Source organism: Semicossyphus pulcher, unplaced genomic scaffold, assembly GCF_022749685.1.
Source record: "Semicossyphus pulcher isolate SPU_LCO1_2020_fin unplaced genomic scaffold, fSemPul1.0.p SCAF_15, whole genome shotgun sequence".
Taxonomy (NCBI): domain Eukaryota; kingdom Metazoa; phylum Chordata; class Actinopteri; order Labriformes; family Labridae; genus Semicossyphus; species Semicossyphus pulcher.
Genome location: NW_027211659.1, coordinates 26186748 through 26207048, shown reverse-complemented (window position 1 = coordinate 26207048; position 20301 = coordinate 26186748). Strand labels below are relative to the sequence as shown.

The following is a 20301-nucleotide window of genomic DNA, read 5'->3' as shown; positions in this document are numbered from 1 at the left end:
TTTCTGATGAATTTAAGTGACCACTTTCTGATGTGAATATTTACTATATGTTTTCATGCTTTCATGTTCTTATCTTAATGAATAGGTTTTTCCTGAAGTGCCACGTAACAGGCAGAGTGAGTAATTAGAGTGCAGTACTCACAGTGCCTTAAAGAGGATTCAACAAAGATCAAGGCTTTTGACAAATCAAGGATTTCATTAGAAGAGCTCTCCCTGTGCCCACTTTAGCGTGTGGAGTGCTCTAAATCAGAGTGGTTGTGAAAAAGTATAAAATCGTGAAATGTCTGAAATGTGATTTTCTCTGCAAATATAAGGCCGATTATTTTATGTGCTTTAAGTAATATAAGCGTTTATATAATCTGAACGGCAGCTTGTCCCAACAGTTTCTAAGCTCGTCTGCTGCACCACAGTTTGAGACTTCTCTCTCTGCGCTGCAGGTTCTGCAGGTTCTGCAGGTGTGAGCTGACCAGCTGATGTGAAAAGTTTCATAAATCAGCTCCCCAATTAAAGACACGCATAAAAGAGAGAGAAGCACCCCAAAGGTGATGTGATTTAAATAACTCCTTTTAATAGGCACTGGCTCGGAGGGGTTCGCTGGCAATTATCACTTGTGACCCACAGCAATTATCACCTGCTCCCAGCAGACAAAAGGCAATTTCCAACTAATTGAGTGCTAAGCCACAGGAATTGTGAGAGCTTGACCTTTCTGCGGTGGTTTGGGGGAAGCACAGGCACATATTCCAGGCCAGAATGTCGTTTTGAAACTGCGACAATCAGCTTTACCTCCATGACCTTCCTGACGTGCTGAGAGCCCGGGGCTGGAAACTAAACCCCAGCCTTATTCATCATAACACGCCCAATCACATCGTTTGTTTAGTCACTAATGGCAGTTAGAATGCTTATTGTTTTCAGTGGTATTAGGTCGAGTGTTTGAATGTTGACTCAATCAATCGACAATCACAATCAGACAATCAGTCACTGGAGTCTCATAGTCATCTCTCCCCCGGAGGATAAAACAGTGCTGCGTGACTGAATGCTCGGCAGATGAGAGAAAAGATCCCTGAGGGATTTTCAGACTCACATCTTAAGCACACAATGATTAGTGATGCAGCTGTTGTTATTTGACTTGATGGTCCTGATGGAGCCAGTGCTAATATCTGAGTGAATCCACCTGTTTTAGGCAATCAGAGATCATCAGTTACTTCAATGGAGGAATGTTGAACAATAGCCTTGTGCCTACATGTAATGACCATATGCTGCGCGTGTTTTCTTCTGACATCATGCACAGAGTGGGAAGCTCAAGTGTTGTTAAAATGTCATAAGCCCCTTTTACACTGCAAGTTCAAGGTGGTTTTACTACGCCTCTGTTACCTTCTAGGTAAAGCCAGACGGGTGGAACAACGCAGTGTGTGTATCTGCAATGCTGGAATGCTGTGTAAAAACCATAGACTGTACAAAAAGATGGCCGACATGACAGCTCCCTAAAAGTGAAGCCAAACCCTCTCTATCGCCCCCTGCTGACTGGCTGCAGTATAGCTCATAAAGCCCGCCTCCTCCATGTTAACAGATGGGACATGAGTCAAACTTTAAAATCAAAATACACGTCAAATACATTTTTCTCAAACATGGTTTCTGTCATTATAGTTAGTTCTATAGTTCTTATCATGCTGATTTATGTCACAGTGTTCGTTTATTTTAAATTAGTTATTTGATGCTGTAAAAAGGATGATTGACAGCTCTATTGACCAATCGGGCTCCTGCAGCCGATCTGTTCCAGATTAGCAGAGTGGAGGAGGAATGGCGAGAGGAGACATAACTAAAACAATGAAGTTTCCATATTTGTGAACGTTAACCTCAGACCAACACAGAGAAGCTGTTCTGCTGTTAAACACGCCGGCGTGCAGGATCTTTGCTCTTGTTTTCGCTAAGTTAAGTGTGTGTTTTGGTTAGCAGAAGTGGCTACGGCGGCTCCACCCACCGATCTCTACTGCACAGACTCTGGCTCCAAATGACGTCACCATCGGAAGATGGCAGCGCCCGTCACAGGGGGCTATTTTGGCATTAATTTCGTACAGTGAGAGCAGATGGAGATGCGTCGTCTATCTATATACAGTCATTGGTAAAAACATACACTGGGGCGTCTTTACGCGGGCATCGCCTGGGCTAATGTAAAATGGAAAAAAGCTGCATGACAGCTTCACAATCGAACAAATACAGGGAATATGACAAAGTGTTATCAGTTCATTGGAATGAAGGAAATATTTTTCTAAGGGGAAACATTTGATAACCCACTAGCTAAATTACACAACAGCTAACATTATCTTTCAACCACTTCCTACCCAATGTTGCTGTGGTAATATACTGTGGATGCAACAAGTTGCTGTTTTATGGGTTGTTTTCAACTGTTGCTTATATTGTGCACCGTGTGTCTCTTTGCAGCTTATTAATTCTTAAATAGTCTAAAGCAAGAATAAAAAGTAGAACTGAATCAAGAGCAGGGTGTTGATGATTGGAAGTAAGCGACAGTTTGGATATTATAGTGAAAGTGGAAGTGAAACGCATTTGCCAACTAGAAATGAAGCTGCCTCCAATCAGCTAGGACAATGGACTTAGTGTACAACTTGAAGAGCCAAGAATTGAGTAGTTCTGCCATTTCTGTTTCTGGGCACAGTTGGTGGAAATTAAACATTAATTTTGCATGTAATCATGTCAGGTGAACACTGAACACCTTATGAGTAAATCACTAAGAACCATGGATGATGCAAACCACTGGTAAACAGTTCTCTAAGGCACTCATTGCTGTGATGAGAAGTACAACATTTTTACCCTGTAAGGTGCAGCACTGAAATGCAGAGTAAAAATGCACTCGTAGGTATTTTAAAATCAGTAAGCAGCGCATGCACGTTGAGAGGAAAGTCATACAAAGCGAATACAAAAGAACCTGAGCCCTTCCCAAAAGATTCATAGTATGTAATTTAAAAGGGCATTCTGTGCTAGCAAAGTCTTTGATTTCGCCCTCCTGAAGCCAGATGAAGGAGCTATTCTGGGTGTGCTGAGTGTACTGAAGGTCAGCGGAGACCATGATGTGCTTTGATCCTGGAGAGAGATACAGCCGGTTTATGAATGAGCTGCTGTGGGCCGCCTGCATCAACGAAGGCTTCAGGAACAAAACTGAGACAGGAAGGACAACCTCAGACACAAGTGCTGTTATTTTTCTGCTAGAGTGTTTCTCTCTCTGATATTTCACATCACGTAGATACCCGTCTCCTTCAGCTTCCATTACAGCTACCGTTCAAGGAAAAATACATATGTATACAGTTTTGTTTTACCCAGCTCCATCTCCATCCTGAAGAACAATCCCTGCTACTATTTATCACTCCGAAATAAAAAAACAACACAGAAGGACAATTCAAAAAGGAAATAGGAAAACAAAGGAAACAGGGTCGGTTGATAAACAGGTAATGCAGGTGTCCTCTTAAAGAGGGGGTATTATGCTATCTCACATTTTAAGACATCATGTTAAAATGTTGGATGTCCAGACTAAATGTCAGTGAACAAATGTATGTTGAAGTAATCCACAGGCCTCTCAGCTCAGTCTTCAGACTGCTGTGAACGCCACGTTTCACACAGTTTTTTCTACAGCCTCAGCAGGCTTCGGAGAGCTGGCCAATCAGAAGAAAGTGGGCTTGTAGGGGCGGGGTTTCTTAAAGGGACAGAGCTGACTGTGTCGTTTCAGGCAGAGGCTGTATGAGGGCCTGCTCAGAGCACCAGTGTGAGAAAAATAACTTTTTTTAACTGTAAATTATGCTAAACTACTCCACAGATACCACAGAGATATGAAATATGAAGCTTGAAATGATCCCACCTTTAATGTCCCTTTTCTGGCCTTCTGTTGAACTGCAATCCTCCCTGCCACAGCACAGGCTTCACATCCTCCCAGTTAATAACATGCCCTGTCCGTTTCTTTGAAAATAAATGCATGTTAGCTTTACAGCTAACATCTCCCTCTATCCTACTCTTCTTTTCACTTTGCCATATTAAATAACTGACCAGACAAACATCCACTGGTGAAAAGTCCACTGTTAACATGAGGTAGCAAGCTAGAAATCTTGCAACTTCACGTTAGCTTGTTGTAGTCTCTTCAATATGGAAGCCCTAAGCGGACATGCATTCGTACATTTTATTTACTTTAATCTCGATTTATCTATCTTGTTATCTCGAGGTAACAACGCTGCACCACTGTAACGTCAGATGATCATAACTCGTATCCCCAGAGCTGCAAAAGCACAAAACAAACATAGAAATAGGCATAACTTAGCTCATTACTGTGGGCAATAGCAGCATGTCCTGGTCTGTGATAACACAGTGACGAGCCTGTTGTTCTGTTTTCTAGATCGACAGAAAATTATCCCGAAACACAACAGTGTTGCCAACTTTTTTCCAATGAATGTAGCTAGCACTAGCTCTAAAAGTCGCCAGATGAAATCATACACTAATTTGCATATTGGTGACATCATCGTATGCTCATTTGCATAACGCTTAGTGCAGCCAGTGCTCCTGCGCACGGAACAAGATGAGAGAGGAGAGAGCAACTCGGAGCAGTTGGCAGAGGAGCCGTGAACTGCGATCACTCTGAGCAGCGTACAAGGGAATGAATAACAATATAATATATATCACAGGTCTGAAAATGTCGCTAAATATGTCACTAGTCGCTGTTTAGAAAATTAGTCACCACGAGTCGCTATGTCTAGCGAGAAAGTTGCTAAGTTGGTAACGCTGCGCCCACACTTTATGCCCCCCTGCGTAAGTCAGTGTCCCAGCTGTGCCAACCCCGTCAAAATGTCTCGACACGCCCCTGCATGTATCACAAGAATATGGAAGTGACCCAATTTATTTTTCCACATTATGGATAAAACGATAGTCCAGGTGAGGTAAAGTATGAAGAGATCCATGGCTCCTGTTTAGTCACCCATTTTGACGTTTGAAAAAACAGCACTGCTGCGTTCACTGTCTTCACTGTTTAAACCTGGAGGCTACTCTATGATTTCCACCCAGTGCAGATGATAACACACTTTTCCCAGTGCTTTTATGTAACATTTCTTTTTAAAATTTTCTAAGAAATTCATTCTTAACTTTCGAGCAGCACCTGTTGGGGCTTTGAGTCTGCAGCACAGGTTGCATAACGTTGCCAGCTCAGGTAAATAACTGCTCAAGGCCATGCTGCTTCCTTCTCTGTCTTACAGTTTGTCAAACATTTTGGGTTATTCTTTCTTTGTGGTTACATAATTATCACTGTTGTGTTTTCTGCGGTATGCTGCTGACACATTTTTCCTTTTCTAAAATATCACATTGACTGAAATTTTATGTTTTTTTTATACAGGAGTGTTTTGCCCTTCAGGGAAGAAAGAGAGAAGAATAAATCAATTTAAAATATGTGCATGCGATCCTGGTTGTATTGGAAGCATTCGTATTTACTTGCAGTGAACAGAAAGCATTGTGTGTCCTTTTTACTTACAGCAGATGTCTTGGTTCCTGCCAGAAAACAATCTGTCAAAACACACACGCCAAGGTGACGGTCATTCAGGACTGCTATGGTCCATTGCTCGCAGAAATGGTACACCCAATCATCTGTTCTGCTCTGTTTGTGGACAGCTCGGCTCGTGCGGTCTGGCTCGAATGATCAGTGATTATGTCGTTGATTGCTGAATGTCCCGGAGGACGACTGCAGGAAAATTATTTACAGTGATGCTCAGAAACGTTGGAGTTATTGTCGTGGATGAAAACACAATGAGCAGCCCTAACAATGGGTGTATGTTGCTATAGTTGTTCTTATATGGCGAGACAGTAAAACAGTCGCTGCCTTAGAATTGAAAACATGCAGCGTTTATTCTTTATCCTCTGTGTTTGACCTTTTTCTTCCTATAGGTACATAGCGTCTTACATGGTCGCTCATGCACACGTTCTGCTGAGTCTTTTCATACCTTGCATTACTCAGTATGTACAGTATTGTATTGACAACAGAAAGCGGCTAGAGGTGTATTTTGAGCCAGTGCTTTGACCTGTGAGTTGCCTGCTCTGCACCGTCTCACTCTGTGTATCTATTAGTCATAAGCTCTGCTAAGCTTCTCAAGGTTGTTTGGAATTTCTTGCATGGATGGTTTTCTGACGCCGGCTTAATATTGGTGCCTCCAAATAAAATATTTAACCTCTTGTGTGCACTTGTTTCAGAATATGTGAGCTAGGAGGTTGCTAACCGTAGGTGGAGCGCTGCCTCTGGGATCAAATGCATCTCATTGAGTCCGTCAATCACCCGCCGGTGACGGACAGTGCTCTATTTATTTCATTGATTCGAATCATCGACCCCATCTTATTACTGCCAGTCAAACAGGTGGAGGTAGATAAGGATCCTGGTTTTACCTCTCAGAGTCTGGTGAGAAATACAGCTCTCCTACATTTCATTACAGCGTGGTCTACAGTAACAACGTGAAATGACAACAATCTCTCAACACAGCATGACGTGGTGGTGGCACGGAAAGTGTTGCAATTACGTGCCAATTGAAAGAGGAAGTAGGGACTTAGAAAAGCAACCTCTGTGGTGGAAGTAAAGATTGAGTTTGGTCTTTGTCTCTGATTTTGCTGATGCAAAAGGCTGCAGATATGTTTTAGCCTCCACAGGGATCATTGCTTTTAGTAGAGAACTAAATAAATGCAAATGGTTTGACTCTGATTCTGTGGTTGGACTAAAGTGGGAAAAAGATCTTGACAATGAGCACCGTGAAACAGAGACTGTCCGCACCAAAAATAGTATAGCTGTATAGGTAGAATGTCCTACAGGTTACAACTAATATTGACCTTTATAGTTAGGCGGCGACCTCTAGTGGCTCATTATAACAGGAGAAAAGTAGCATGTAGCTTAACAGTGATTACAACTGTTTGGGGCAGGGTGCTTGTTTAGCTCAGTTGGTACAGCAGGCGCCCCATATATAGAGGCAAAGTCCTCAGTGCAGCAGCCAAGGGCTAGATGGATGTCATCCCCCACTCTCTCTGCTCCATATTTCCTGTCACTCTTAACTGTCCAATCTAAAAAAAAAGCCACAAGTAGAGGGCAATTGCACTTATTTAGGCCAAACAATCATCTTTTTTCTAAATTTAAAGCTGCTGTGAGGAAGTTTCTGTTTGTGTTGATTTTGGCGCCTCCTGTGGACAAAGCCGTACCTCTTATCTCATCTCTGATTTTGTCCTCTACATGCTTAAGAGGTGTTTTTTTAACAAACACTGACACCTACCCCCTTCGCCAGTGGTTTCAGGCATTAAAAATATCCATATAGAAATAATCAATCTTGTTGCTGATGGTCTGGTTTGCTTTTGTTGGTCAGAGAGAGTCATTAGACTTGATTTCATAACCAGCAAAGAGGAGCAGGAGCTTTAAAGATACAATCTTGAAGATTTCCATTTAAATAAATGTCTGTTAAGTCTCTATCTATCATCAAATGAGGTAGCACAATGGTGATTGAGCCTATGATGAAAGCCTTTGCATTTGCAGTATTACAGACTGGATGTCTGTGGCGCCCAGTTAGTGACGCGTTTTCCATCAGCCAGCAGTGGTTGGTCTGCCAGAGAGGGTAGGCGGAGCTAAGCGGCTGCTTTTCCGCTCTCTGCAAGTGTTAAGTAAACAGTAATCAAACATCACTCAAATAAATGTCGGTATGTTCCCTTTGTGTGTCGACATGCCCTCTTGATGCTGTGGTAACACTGTTACTGTTTATTACATGTGTGCCTGCACTGATTCTTCGTTGTATATTATTATTGTGTGTATATTGTGCTAATTGTTTTTCTTGGGAGAAGGGTCTTGGACCATTTTTGCACTTTACTACATAATTTGCTATGCAGTGTATGAATGCTGCGAACAGAATTTCATTGTTATATTTACTATGAAAAATGACAATAAAAGGATTGAATTTAATCTACTATGGCTGAACAAACAAAGAAAAGATGGATGACTACAGATACAACTTCAACAAGAAGTGAAGATCCAAGAAAAAGAAACAAACTCGACGCTCAGATGAAGCAAACAGTCTGAAAAGGAAAGCGACCGTCAGCCAGGAAAATCAAGAGTTACAGCCGGAGCAAACCGTGGACGTCTAGTTAAATTCGGGATGTGTGCTCCTGCAATTCTGCTTATTGCCAGTGAGTGGCGCTCAAGAGCACAACTATTTAAATATTCAAGACTGTAACTTTAACTAAGTAGTTTTAGTGCCTCTTTTTCACATTGTTGACCATGTGTTCAATGTGTTTTTGTCGTACAAACATGTAGGTTAAAGGTCATGTCTCCAAACATCTAATTAAGGAAGCGCTCATGTTAGAGGGTAAGAACAAAAGGCCGATATCGTTGTCGAGGTTAAAGGACGTGTTCTTTCAACATTTAAGTAAATCAGTGGTCCATTCTAATCAAACAATAAATGACTACAACAGGGCTGCGCGATGGTGCAGAGGTTAGCGCTGCCTTCATGTGGAAGTTTAGGTCAGCACAAAATGTGTTCTTCTTTAGCCGTCACAAACATTTCTATTCACTGCTTGGTTTTGAGGACAGCCAGAGTGAACTTACAGAGTGCATATGCACACTAAATAAACAGTCCAAGGTGAGGCTTTCTCAAACTGAGTGGCCTAACAGTTCCTAGTTTGAATCCCACTTTGCACGTTCTCCTCATGCATGCGTAGGTTCCCTCCGGGTGCTCCGGCTTCCTCCCACAGGCCAAAGACATGCTCGTTAGGTTCATTGGTGACTCTAAACTTGCCCGTGAGCGTGAGCGTGAAAGGTTGTCCGTCTCTGTGTGTCAGCCCTGTGATTGACTGGTGATCAGTCCACGTGTAACCCCGCCCCTCGCCCAACGTCAGCTGTGTTAGGCCCCCTGCGACCCTGAACAGAATAGGGGTATAAATAATGGATGGATGAATACTACAAGATTACTTTCTCTCTTGTATCCTTAACCTTTATGTGCTCTTATATTCACCAAACATACATACAGAGATTTGTTTGAAGAATGAAATGTGAAATGAGAAATGCCCTGATACATAACATGCAATATAAGCCCAGAGTGACACACTGTATGACACACTGTATGAATGTGTTGTTGATGTGTTTTCTGCTGTTCCTTCAGGCCTGTGAGCACACAGTCATTCATTTGAGCCTGGCAGCCGTGTATTCATTCAGTGCAGCGGTGTGGGAGTGACTTACATGTTGGTGTGGATACCATGAAATGGTTTATTGATTACAGCGGTGCAGGGTGATTAAAATTCATCGAAAAGCAGAGTCACACAACAGCAGGCGGGGCGACAAAGTGCTCTGCCCGACCTTCCAGACCCAACATAAACTGTACATTTCAATCAATGTGGTCCAGTGCTGCTCATCTGTCAGCCGCGACACACCGGCATGTATAGTACCTGACAATGACAGACTTCAGCCCTGCCTGTGTGTGTATGGATTCATGTACTGTATATTCACTCCTGTGTGTGTGCATGTGTGAGTGCATGAGAACCCTGCCATGCTGAGATAAGACCTGGCTACCTCAGCTCTGATACTGTCTCACTGATACCTATCTGTTCCTGCAGTCTGTCATCAATAACTGTCCATGAGGGTAATGGATTCAATAGTAACATGCTGGGTTGCTTAGAGAGACGTATGACCGCTATCGTCTGTTTGTCTAACAAGAAACTCCCCGACCTCAGTTAAAAAGACAGAAAACATGGAAATTAACAATAAATAAATCCATTAATAATATTAATAATGATAAATTATACAACCCACCAAGCATAATGACAACATACATGTAAGGATCTAAAAGCATGGCTTCCAATATCTTTAAAAAAATACATAATGCAGTCGTTACAGCAGGTGAAGGTGTGTGGGGAGAAAGAACTCAAGAGTAATGAGTCAATCTTTTTCTGTAAACAGTGAAGCACGTGGAAAAGGAAGTTGTTTATCGCTAACGCCGGCTACTTGCCCCGGCATGATCCGAGACTGTCTTGTTGCTAATCTTAGAAGCTGATGATCGCCTGATGATTTTGACTGGAGACACAGGCCAATATTTTGGGGATTTCAGCCGTCAGATATCTGTGCCAAGACTTCTCCTCTGTGCTCTGGTGATCGTGTACAGCCTGACTGAAACTTTAGATAGTATAATACAGTGATGTAATCAATCTGTGCTCAAGTCCCAAGCAAGTCTCGAGTCAATTTTTCTTGGGCAGGTCAAGTAAAGTCACAGGTTATGTCAAGGCAAGTTCAGTCATGTCGCTTTTTTTCCACCCAACATCCAGCACTCTTACCTGTAGTATCCGGTCTTTATAAAGAGAAAAGACAAGGTGTTAGCAGCCCGTCTAATAATGATATTATTGGCCAATTTATATAATCTGCTCACAAAGTATGACAGTGGATTGTATCTGTATTATCTTGGCACAGACGCAGCCGTGATGATGGTCTGCTCTGAGACCGTATTGAGTAGTAACGAGTATGACTGATGAGGCTTCTCTTTGGGGGCTTTGATGTTGCATGTTGCCATAGCGAGGAGTCATCCAATCATTACAATCACATACCGGGGAGCTTTTTGAGTCCTCCAATCATGATGCTCAGTTTGCGCTGCATACACACCTGATAGTTAGAAACTTGACAACATTGAATTTTATAATTTTATATTTAACAGCTAACATTCAAAGTCACCAAGTCTCAAGTCCACATCTCTGGTATAATAAAGTGGAACTGGAGAGACCACATGTATGACTGGATTGACTAAATGTGCTCAGACTACAGCCGATGTGTTCTGAGATCGCTTCTTTTGCACTGACGAGAGAAGTTCAACTGAAACGAAACCGAGTGGACCAAAACAACGAGCAGAAAGAAGCTGTTGGTCTGAGGATAGCTGCAGAGTTGGGCGGCCATTTTCCTCTGTTGGCTCTCTCTCTCTCTTTTTTATCCGCACATTTATTATATCTGTTGTGAATTCAGAAATATTGATTGGAAGCTGTAAAAGTACTAACAATGCCGTTTAGAAAGACACACTCCATATACTGAAATAGTCCGCGGGGTCTTTTAAGAAGGTCTGCTGAATGGAAGCTGTTAGTTTAAATGTCTTTTAGGTTGTATCGCTCCATAATGGAGGTCTTATACTTTATATTTTATATATTGTATATGAGATAAGAGGGGGCAGCCTGACTCACAGCAAAGGGCTTCTCTTTGTGCAGCTTGAGAGCTCTGCGTGGGTTTCCTCCGGGTGCTCCTGCAGCCTCCCACGGCACAAAGGTTTGCTTTCAAGGGAAACTTATTCTGTGGATGTCATGAACAACCAAAGGAAGATTTCATAGACAGAGACTCACACCATCGGTAGATTCACCTCGCTCAAAGACAGCTTGAATGACTCATTTCCTGTCAGTGCTGTCTGAGAGTGACTGTTAATCTTTGATGTGGATCTTTACATCTGTATCAGCTGAAGGTCCCGCGGCCAAGAGAGGAATCCCCAGCTGCCTCAGTGAAGCCTCCAGATGTTCTTTGGACAGCGTCCACATGTCTGCATGTCAATGTGTTTACTTTATATCGTGCCTTCTGCAGCTTTAGTCATCAGTCCATTTGCAGTGATGACTAAAGCAGTAACCAACTCCCAACCACACGCACACACATATCGACACACAAGACCCAACAGAAAGAATGCCATATACATAATAATGATATTAACAGACAATATGGGGGACTTATGAGACCAGCCAGCCCTGTGCATCATCCTGCATGATGCATTCTGTCCCACAGCAGGAGGCGATGAAGTGATTCATCATTCACTCTGTGCCTCTTTAATAAACAATGAAGGGAAACATATTCGGTGTCCTCTCTGAGGCTGCAGCCGTCTGCTGTGATTCCGCCGCGGTCAAGGTCAAACACAAACACTCAGAGCAGCAGAAACCTGATGATCAGTCTGTGTTTGGCGTATTTACTGAGCTGCAGATCAATCTGTCTGCACCCCGAGCTGCAGAATTTGGGTAAATGACTAATTGTGGCCAAATGGATCTGAAATATATATTGATTTCCAGGTTTCCCTGAAAGTCGACATTATTCCTTCAATAAGAAAGCTGAAAAACAGCAGAGGGGAGCAGAGGTGAGCCAGCGCAGTCTACTTTACTGAAGTTTCTATTAAAGGAAAGACTGACTGGAGTTTAATGATTAAAGCCACAAGATACTGACACTGTTTCTGCGATGCATTGACTTTTTCCACTACCCGGAGACTTCAGAATTCATAAGACTTTCTACACCAAAAATTGTACAGTCTTTCTCTGACTGCTTTAAAGGAACAATATGTAATATATTAACTGGAATTTATCATGAAATAGTCATATGTCATCAGAGATTAAGGAAACATGCTAAGTTGAAATACTGGCTTCTCCGATAACAATGCTGCAACCAGTTTGTTCTCCTCCTGAAATCTCCATTCCGGTGCGGAGCGTCTGCCTGTGTTTTGGCCTGTGCGTTCCCGCCCACTGCCCATTTCGTCACTCCGGGTTGCCTGATATGAAACAAATTGGTGCACAGGACTCGTTGCTCATCATTGTCTGAGCGCACATCTTGCGCTCGGTGTCCTCAACCTGGCAACCCGCGTGAGCTTTGCGTTCTCCTCTAAAATAAAGGCATTTTTTTTCTAAAGAGAAAATAACAGAACGGCCACATACTACTAAGACTGAAGTGGTTCTCCCGTGTTTTGCTTCCTGCTCGCTGCTGTAAAGTGACAGGAGTTAGCCCCGAAGCTAGCGGCAGCTTCGGCCCTGTGGCAGACTGATAAGTCCCCCAGTGCTCTCCGACCACGGTCGGAACGCTGAAGCAGGAAATGCTAACATTGGAATCTTTGAATCTGGGGGCGAGGGGAGACAGCGCTCTCCAATATTTTGAGTTTGGATTGCAGAACCCGTTTTAGACGCTAGTCGTCACATGTTACATGTTCCTTTAAAGCTACTATAAATGCCCTTAAAGCACAACAAGAAATTAACCTTTAAACTAACATCAACCATAAGAGCTACGTACGTGCCCACCAAACCCACATCTTTAGACTTTGCTGTAAAAGCTGCAGTCTTTAGATTGAACACATTTGATGGCAGGTTAAAACATTTTTATTATGTGACTATAAGAAGAAGCGTTTTCCCAGGTTCGGGAAAGATCAGCCGTCTTCTTTGTCAGTCTCCATGCTCCATTAACCAAACCCTTCTTGTGACAAACTTTGTGGGTGCTGCTAACAATGACACTTCATGTCCACCTTTGAACCTGACAGACAGAAGCCAAAATGCACCAGGCGGCTGGAGGTCTTATTTGTCTTTGACGTTGTGTTCGCTGTGCACAGAAAGCTGCCACAGCTCGGCACACGGCGGTGAAAATAATGGGTTTCAGAGCACCGTGGTGCAGTTGCCGCGTTGTGTCTGAAAGGCCTTAAGGCTCCCAAATCAAAACGCTCACCTCTGACAAGTACACCCTCTCCTCACGCGCAGTCAAACACCCACTCTTAGATACAGAGAGTGCACACACGTTTGACACACCAGCCAGAGTTTCACATAAAATGCCAAAGGCTCCCACACAAACACACAAACACGGCTATGCTGTAGGTGAAAACTGCACCCACCTCGCTTTTTGCAGTTAACTGTGAAATATGTGAGCTGGCTTTTATTGTGTCCTTTGCATGGAGTGCAGAATATTTCTCCTGCACATGGCAGAGTGCAGTGTTTCAGTGTGAGGACAGTCACTGCAGTGCATCAAGCTCCGGCCTTGGGGAGAGCAGCAGTCTTTAAAACCCTCTCTATGTAAGCTTGAATAGTCAGACAGAGGTTGTAATTAAGGGATCCATTTTTAACGGAGGTGCTTCACTCTGCAGAAAGAGGAAGTCATTGTTCCCCCAGCCTCATGCATTAACAATGAAAGCCATCATCTCCCTGATAAGAAAGGAATGGGTGGCATTCTGCAGGATGAAATATCCGTTCCATTTCTGTCGCAGTCGGCTGAATGTCCTCTTGGCTTACACGGAGCTAAAATACTCTGGAGGATGTTAATGCAGCTCTTTAGGAGGTTTCAAGTGCATATTCACAGATGTTTGGACAACTCGGCAGAAAGCCCGTTAAAAGTGTTTGTGACTCGTGTTAGGTGTCTTCCAAACCCAGCCCTCTGCTTTATTCATCTTCAAATGAGAGTCTGGTCAGAATAAACCTCAGTGATGGGACATAAAGGACGAAACTAAAGGGTTGTAAACATAGCGGGGGAATGTAACCAACACTCACGTACTTTAACTTTACAGGTGTTTCTATATTTTGTAGATAACGCTGTTTTTCTATCAGGCACTGTCTCTTTATATTTCATATTTTCACTTATGTTCGAGTTGCTTTTTGTATTTCTCTAATTTGGTTCTGTATTTTTGGAGCAATCTGGCACTACGGGATTAACAAAGTTCTATTTTATGTTAACTATTTTTGTAGATGAAGATTTTACAGAATAAAAGCTGCAAAAATCTGTTCAGTTGTAAAAAGATACTTTTGTTAAGAATGATGCCAGCGTGGCAGGGTACTTTCAACCTGTTAAACTGCTCTCATGAAGCTCTTAAATTACTTCTAAAGCAGAGATTCTTCTTTCAGGATGTCATAGTGAAAAAAAACAAATGGATAATGTGGTGTAAATATGTTGAGATTATCTAACGAGCCTGTCAGATTCTTCCAGGGCTGCCACTTTTCACAAAACCAAAACAAATGAATAAATATTTTCTTCCCAGTCCAGTTTTCATTTCATTTTTTGCTGTCTAATAATTTCATGCTTATGTGATCCAAAAGGTTAACGCGAGTATAATTGTGTATTTCAGTCTGTCCACTCTGTGCTGGTGTGAGCATACGTCCCAGTTTTGTGCTCCTCCCTGTAGTCGCTCTGAAATTACTCGGTGATAAATAGTGTCTCCTTGGCACAATATTAAAGGTGTCCTTTGCTCTAATAGTGAGATCTCTAGTGGCGAATATACCCCCCCCCCCTCCGTGATGATGGACTGTCTGGGCTCCAAACCACCTGCCATCCATTCACATCCTCAGATGTGTTTTAGCTTAATGTCTTTCAGCACCGCTGCTGCGCTGCCAAGTTCCAGAGCAGCAGAGACCATAAAGCGGAGTCAGATGTCATGCTTTCATCTTTGTATCTGCTGAATATAACACCGGATGTATAGAAACAAGCCTACGGGAGAGGCTGCTTCTAACATGTTATAGATCTCAATCCAGGTGAGTAAGTGTTTGACACATCACTGTGGGAGATAGATAAAGAGGACACAGAGCAGATCATTATGTTCAGCCAGACAGCAGGATGTGCTGTGCGACCCCAGCTCATAGCAGCTTGTGAAGTAGTCCTGAAAATATAATGCATAGATTTGTGGATATGAATTGCTCTTTTCCCCATCAGTCAGCACGACTCTCAAACTAGTCTATTTCAGTATATCATATACTTTGTGCCTGCAGCAGCAAACCTTCAAACCTCCAGGATGGTGAAGTGGTGTGTATGTAGCAATGCATGGGTCGAACAAACACACAACGTTCACGCTGTAGACCACGCCTCGACTTCTTTCTCTTAGAGTTTGATAGATACACTATATTTTAAGCTGAAAATCTCAATGTTTCAGTCTAACTTCCTCGGATAAAGATTTTCATATAAATAAATGTCTGTTAAGTCACCGAATGAGGTAACACAATGGTGATTGAGCCTATGGCCCACTGATGAAAGCCTTTGCATCTGCAGTATTACAGACTGGGTGTCTGTGGCAACATTTGCAGAAAAAATCCCAAGCGGCGCCCAGTTAGTGACGCGTTTTCCATCAGCCAGCAGTGGTTGGTCTGCCAGAGAGGGTAGGCGGAGCTAAGCGGCTGCTTTTCCGCTCTCTGCAAGTGTTGGGAGTAAACAGTAATCTACTATGGCTGAACAAACAAAGAAAAGATGGATGACTACAGATACAACTTCAACAAGAAGTGAAAATCCAAAGAAAGAGAAACAAACTCAACGAAAAGGAAAGCGACCGTCAGCCAGGAAAATCTTTAAGATTACCACTTTAAGTTTAGGAAAAGATGGGCTAAAGTAACTCGTCAAAATTGACCTCTGGTTTCAGCAGAGACGAACATTTCTGTGTGCTGAAAAAGAGAAAGGTTTCTGGCAGAAAGCGAGCGGATGTGTTGACTGACACTAAAAGGCCTTTGTGTTGCAGGCACAAACTATACTTCCAATTGAAATAAAATGGTTTGAACTCTACTGATTACATTGACAGGAAAGCTACCCTGAGACTGTGTTGTACAGTACGACTGTGCAATGGGAGCTTCCTGCAGTTCAATGAACCAGAGCACAGATATACTTTTAATTCTCCTCAGGATAAAATGTAACCATAAAGCACAACACATCCACAGACTGGATGCAATGAGTAAAAATTACCGCTGGTCACCGGCAGCGCTCCCACAGGGATAATGACGGCTCTGTCTCTGCACCCCTCTGCTTAAAAATATAATGTCCATGCAGCTGGATGATGCTGCAGCTCGTGTTGCCAAACACCAGCGTGCCATTATCACCGCTTCCAGAGTGGCAGTGAGGCGGGGACATTTAGCAGGGTGTCAAACTCGCTGCAGTCCTCCATCAAACAGCAGCCAGCAGAATAAAGGCTCTGTCAGAAATACTGACAGCTGTAATATTTCACCTGGCCCTGGAAGCCATTCCATCAGCCCGAACACAGACACAGAGAAATATTCCTTCTCTTTACCCCCTCGTATGAATATATATGAATATTTTTTGGGTTATTGCCTGCACAGTTGTTGTCATTGTTGTGCTAATGCAGAGGAAGTTAGCAGAGTAATTTCCTTATATGCTGACTCTGAGGACATTTGGAGTGAGGTTGATTTAGAAACAGAGTCGATCTGTTTTCTCGTTACGTTTTTCTTCCATTTTTATCCATTATTCTGGCAGTGATAACGCTTTTTTCAATCTTGGATAATTGCGTCTGGCAGAAGATGAAAGCATCTTCAAAGCGTGGCTCCGCCTTCTGTGACCCACAGAATTCGAGTTTTCCAATTGCACAATTAGGAGAAGTGCAGAGGGAACTTTCTTATGATTTATAAGATCAGCACGGATGTGATGTCACTCCTCAAGTCCGGACAATGGAGAATGTATTGACGTGTCGGTTGTGAGGGTGTGGCCTCTAAAAGCTAAGAGACTATTTCCTTTCTTTTCCTTTCTCACGTTGGTTCCACAGTTAACAGTACAGGCAGCAAACACTGATAATTTTGTCAACAGAGCAGAAATATTTACTTTTGTTTTAAATCAAAATAATTAACTGAAATATATGTGACTGACAACGGAGGCCCTAAGCGGACATGCATCCTTACACTGTCCCGTGATTGTCCAGTTTTTTCCCGTTGTTTTCTCGAGATTTACACTTTTTTATCTCGTTATCTGTAGATAACAACGCTGCACCAGCGTAACGTCAAATGATCATAACTCGTATCCCCGGGGGCGTATACTACGAAGCAAGTTCAACATACCCACAGATCTGGCTTCACTTAACCTGACAAAGGCAATCACAGTCAAACGACGCTGGTTATCAACTCGATAAGTCAACCCAGGGTATCTATGAGCGCGTTCACATTAAAGGGGCGCTGTTTGGAGCAAATGACCGATCTGAACACGGACAAGTCTGCTGATCGGCATAATATTAAAAAACTCATGATTTTTGAATGAAGAAATGACACATGATCCAGACTGAAATCCACTCAGCTGCAGCGGCCAAATGCAGGATGTGCAAATATAATAATATCACTGCTCCATCATTAGAGCACCATATATTTATTATTCATTTTCGTATTACATTACATTAATATGTTGCACAGATGTGTTTTTGTTGCCTTAATGACAGATTTAGACTTCAATCAAATCAATCAATTTATACACATTTGTCACAAAGTTGTTTAGGTTTATTTCAGGTTTCAAACATTATGTCAAATAATTCTATTCTAGAAATTATAAAGCTTAGTTTTTTTTAAAGATAATTTTTCGGCTTTTGCCTTCATTAGATAGGACAGCTGAAGAAAGACAGGAGTAGAGAGGGGGGATGACATGCACCAAATGATCGGCAGACTGTAAGCTGAACCTGCGATCAGTGTGTCGAGGACTATAGCCTCTGTACATGGGGCGGCTGCTCTACCGACTTAGCTAAACCAGCTCCCTGATAAAGCTTAGTTTAACTAAATAATGAAATTGATTTGTGTGCAAACAAACCAACAGGTCGAACTATTGTTAAATTGGAGTAAATATAAAATCCAGGCGTGGTACTAAAGCCGTTTGGAAGCTAAATGATCTGCGCCTCTGTAAAGAGCCTGAGTTCCCATCACTGGACTGGAGCCGGCCATTTTTCTTAATGCATACTGGGTTGTCCATATTTACAGCAGCGAGAGTGTTTTATGATTGTATGATTGCACCGCTGCTCACACAGCTGCATACGATGCCACCAGCTAAGAGCTGCAACTGTAAGAACACAGTATTGATTCTGTTTACATCAATACTAATGCATGCAACATGCATGCGACCCATCCGTCAGGGTGGTGTCAATATTTATGGCTTCATGGCCCCCCTGCCATCAAAACGCAATGAAGACTGAAACCATAATCTGTCATTGGCTGGTGTCATGCTGATGGCAGGCTAACAGCTGCTGAGGCCCTGACACTGAGTGAGTGGACCAGAGGGATACTGGAGCTCATCCGTATGCCACTTCTCCTTTGTATGGCATTATAATGGAGGGACGTGTTCCATTCTACAGAGCCATTCAACAACAAGATTCAGGATGGTTAAGAAGATATTCAAATAGAAATTTAAGATGTCGCCTGCAGAGCGATAGAACATTGTTTTTCCATTAGGCCACACCCACACACACGCGGAGGCGGATTCCTCCTGCCAGTTGGAGGTGGGGATGTGCAGAGAACCATTGAAGGAAGGAATGAAACTATCCCTGCATTCAGTCTTTCTTCTAACTTTGGTATGTTCATGAGCTTAAGATCCTGATGTGGAAACAACATGGATGCTAAGAGGAGGTCGGTTGTATGATATTGCGCAGAACTGATCTCATTCATTCCACATGGACATCCCATGAATTTTCCTAATATGCTAAAACCACATTGATGCACAGTCAGTTTCAGTCAGTCCGTGTTAGAAGAAGAATAATTCACAAAATGCATAAAGACTCTCTGAAACCTAAGACTCTTGAGACCAGGCAGGAAATAGTCAAGGTTTAAAACAGGCAGAAGGAACAGACAGGTGGGCGGAGAGGTCAGGTGATGCGGGGCAGGAGGGAGTGGCAGAATCTGAAAGGACAGGAACAGAAGTACAGACAAGGACAATATGAGACTATATACTGTAGGCTTTATATACTCTTCACTTATGCAGCTGTAGAAGTTTCCTGAACAGAAACACATGAAGCATTAGCAGTTGCACAGCAACTCTACTGCACCGAGAATCATAACTCTAAATGAGATATTGCCCAGGGATACAAAGTTTGTGCGGCTGCTGTGGTTTCATTTAAAATATGGTGCTTATAGCAAAAAGATCCAGCTAATTATCAGTCATTATAACTGAATTTTTTAACCTTTTAAGAGGCTTTCTTCCTCTCCATCTCGCTCTGTGTCTCTCTCACATACACACACATGTGGGACGGCTGTTAATCAGCTCCTTTCATCCATCAGACCAGCAGCCTGGCAGAGTATTACCACCAGACCTCCGGCTGCCTGTACTAATTAAAAAGCCTCAGTAATGGAACTTTGTGTTTTCACCTGAACTCTTCACGTGCTGGTGCTGACAGAAGTTAAAGGGTAAAATTAAAAGAACAGCTGCTACACCTTTGAGAGAAACAGAGAGAGCGACACAGTAATGAGGCCAGGAGAACACCAGGAGAACACCAGGAGAACACCAGGAGAACACCTGGAGAACACCAGGAGAGCACCAGAAGGAACCAGGAGCCGCTGAGGGTGGGAATCATCAGAGGTCGGACAGCATGATATTATGACGATACTTTAGTAAGCTTGCATTGAATAATAGTTTAACTTAAAACCATGAACTAAAAAGGAAATCAGGAGCTTGGCCGTGCAGGGTGGGAGCGAGACAGAAGCCCCGGGAAACCTGAGCTTTATGCACTTCCATTCAGGTGCAGCCAGTCAGCAATCCCAGGTGGGCGGAGTCTCCAAGCAACCAGGAAGCTATTTACAGATTCTACATAGAAATGTAGAACCTGTAGGCAG

The 20301-nt window shown here is 42.8% G+C and overlaps 1 protein-coding gene across 1 annotated transcript in view; it reads left to right on the top strand.

The window, feature by feature from the left end:
- LOC138592102 (inactive dipeptidyl peptidase 10-like) overlaps positions 1-20301 on the top strand; it is a 224796-nt gene that overhangs the window by 49998 nt on the left and 154497 nt on the right. The gene's annotated exons all lie outside the window — the stretch shown is intronic.